The sequence below is a fragment of the Carlito syrichta genome, unplaced genomic scaffold (assembly GCF_000164805.1).
Source record: "Carlito syrichta isolate Samal-C Ts95f unplaced genomic scaffold, Tarsius_syrichta-2.0.1 Scaffold308858, whole genome shotgun sequence".
Taxonomy (NCBI): Eukaryota; Metazoa; Chordata; class Mammalia; order Primates; family Tarsiidae; genus Carlito; species Carlito syrichta.
The window spans coordinates 258,338-261,928 of NW_007252954.1; positions in this window are offsets into that span (position 1 = coordinate 258,338).

The window sequence follows — 3,591 nt, forward strand, 5'->3', positions numbered from 1 at the left end:
TTTGGATAGATAACAAAAAAAAATTGGGGGAGATGTTGCAGATGCCATAATGTGCCCATAGCATTTCCAATAGGCATAAGTACTACTAAAGTTTTATGCAAGACAAATAAATCTTATTGCTAATGCTATAGGAAGGCTTTAGGGTACAGTGGCTCAAGCCTGTAATCCAGCACTTTGGAGGCCATGGGGAGAGGATTGCCTGAGCCTGTGGGTTCAAGACCAGCTTGGGCAAATGGTGAGACCCCCCCCCATCTCTACAATAAATAAATAAATAAACAGCTGGGCATGGTAGCGCACACCTGTAGTTCTGGCTACTTGGAAGGCTGAGGCGGAATTATCCTTGGAAGGATCGCCTGGACTCAGCAGGTCGATGCTGGGGTAACCGTGAGCATGCCACTGCCCTCCAGCCTGAGTAAAAGAGTGAGACTCCAACTCAAATAAATAAATAGATAGATAAATAAATAAATAAAGTTATAGGACAGCATATTATGGAAATACCATGAACCTTTAGTAAATTAGCTTACAAACCCCTATTTTATTAAAACGTTCTGATTGCTGTCTATTATGTCTTTTAAGACAAAAGATGCTTGATCTTAGCTTCCAGTGACAACCAACTTGCTGGCTTTTCAAAGCAAAACCTAATACTTCCTTAAAGGAAGTTTAAAATGGCAAAATTTAGAACAAAATATGGTGAGACTACGGGACACTTGAAGCCTCTTGGAGAATCTTAGCAAAAAAAAGTTAAAGTAATATTAGTTTGGGGAAAATTTTTTTTCTATTTTACTCTATTGCACATTCCATTTAATAAAAAGTTAATTAACAAAGACTAGTCATTGGCCTTCCTGGATTTAAAAAATAAATAGTCTATTTAAGTGTATGATGAAATGTACTTAATATAGTACAAAATTTATCACATTTTCATAGAAATACATAGATTAGTAGCAAGATAATGGGCAACGAGTAACATTTTCTCCAAGCTATTAAATTCTTCTAATGTCCTATAGTACAGGGTAATGTGGATCTAATTTGAGGTTATACTTTTAAGGACTCTTATCTGCAATTCTCCAGTGAGCTGTTATTTCAGAACATTTGTAACTCTTAGTAGAGAAAGCTCTCATTTTATATTCTTGCAAGTTGAAACCAAAAGAAAGTGTTTGGGAGTTTCTGACACTGCAAGGTTTAATTTTCCCAGCACAACCAAACTATTAGAAGTTTGACTGCTATCCAATATACTTAACGCCTTTTATGTTTCCTGTTCATTTTGGATGCAAGCAGGAGAAAGAGACTGAGTCATCCTTTAAGTCAGCCCCTTAAGGATAGAGGATTTAAGACTAGAGATTACACAGGTGTGAGTTGGCTGACCCCGTGTTCATATTATAGTAGGTGAAGAATGGTTTTAACTCCAATTCCAAAAACACAAGAGATGGCCCAGAGTCCAAAGCCAAATCAAAAAAGATGGGAGGTCTGAAACATGGGGAATCTTATTAAACCAATCAATCAAGAAACATTTATAAAAGGCCTAAAATGTGTTTAGTGTTGGCTGGAAATGATCAAAAATCGAGGAAAAGAAAAAAATACTTAAAGAAGCAGAACATCATATATTAGATAATAATACAAAGATAATATTTGTCTCAGAAGTGAGAACCAAAAATCAAAAGAATACAAGTAAAAGTAGAAATAAAAAATAGAAAAACAATTGAAAAAGAGAATTACATATAAATGCAGATCAAATAGCATTCATGAATACTTTTTATAAAAAGCAATTGATAAAAAGGACCACACTGATCCCAGAAAAGGAAGGAAGAATTGAAGTAATAAAACCAAATATAACATAAAATAATGTCAGAATGAGGAGGTAACCTCAGGCACCAGACTCCCTGGTCCCTCCAGGATGAAAGACAAGGCCCAAAAGAGAGTTAGCGTCCTTCCCTAAGGTCACACAAAGGAACAGACCTCAGGCTAGAACCCAAATCTTGGACACCGATGCTGCCCCTTGCAACATAATTTCGGCTCTGGGTCTCAAAGCAAAAGAGAGAAACAATGAAAGCCATGGCCATAAAAAGGAGAAAAGGGCCAAAGAAAAGAAAGAGACGGCTTGAATGGAGGACACAGTAGCAAGACATCGTTAGTAAGGCCTAAATTCTAGGAGATCCAGCCAAGCAGAAGAAGAAGCTGTGGATTTTATTTCCACATGCCAAATAATTATTTGAGTTTTAAAATGCCCTTTGCTTTTCTCATAACATCTACTGTTTTGTTGTTCATAAGCACTAAAATACAATTTGAGAAACTCTATAGCACACTCGACCTTTTTCAAATCTCCCAGACAAACTCCAAACTCACCAGCCTTCCCCATCTCAGGAGTGTGAAATCTTATTTTCCAGTTCTCTGCTCAAATTTAACAAGCCACCCCCTGCTTAACCTTCTTCTGTGAAACCTGAAAGCACCAGACAATTGTACACCCAACCCTTGCTCCTCTGAGTTTCCCAACTCTGTAGAACCACAATTTCAAATCTCTGATAATAGCCCTCTGCTACCCTGACATATGGGTTAACTTCATATCTTTGCACCTTAAATGCCAAAGGACCCCCTCTCCAAAAAAAAAAGCATCTTTCTAACCATGCTCTCACCCTCTGACTTTAAGAGAGAAGTATTTAGAGAGCATTCAATTATCTCCAACTATCAAAGACTGATTAAATAAATCTATGCCGAGACTGGGGTTTTGTTGATAATAGTGCTGTTTTTACTACTTTTTGGTGAAGATATACTCAGTGAAAACACTATGGCTCTCAATTAGACAGCTGGGTGACTTATAAATATATATTTATGTTTGAAGCCTAAGTGGCCATTGGCTTCCCTACTGTTTTACTTAGCTAACAAAACAACTCTATCAAAGTAAGTATTATTCCAAAACCCAACTTCCTGTGCAGAATGCTCCCATATGCCCCATCAGTCTAGCTCTCTGATGAACTACATCGTTTCTTATAAACTGTCCATGGCCCATAAATTTCCAAGCATAAAGGCTATTACTGTGCTGTGCAAATCTGCTGAGAATTTGGGCCTTTCGAACTCCGTTTTACCTGGTTGAAAGTGAGACTGGGGGGAAAAGTCCATCTGCAAACTTCCTCTCTTCCTCTCCTTCTCTACCCCACCTCCCATTTTGTTCAATGAGAATTATTTAATGTGTACAAGACTGAAATAAGGTTTTATTTTGACTAAATTTAAGCAGCTTCTGCATCAAATTAGCATTTTTTTCTTGCAAGTGCCACATCGCAGAGTAGAGAAGAGAGATTTGGGCAATTTCTTAGTTAATCTGGGCAATGTGGTTTAGAAAACTAGGAAGGTTAAACATCATCATATTTTTGTTGTTGTAGTGGCTAAATAATTCTATATAATAGTGAAAAAGGCATCACAAGAGATTGCTTTAGAATCCCAGTGAATGACTAGATCTAGTTTATATCAGTACCAATTACACTATTCGAGAATGTATATTAATCAGAAAATACAAGGCTATGATCAGATCACTAATCTACAGATGAACAACATTGCTGGGCACCATCTTAATCACCACTGGCATCATCTGTTCTTATGTTT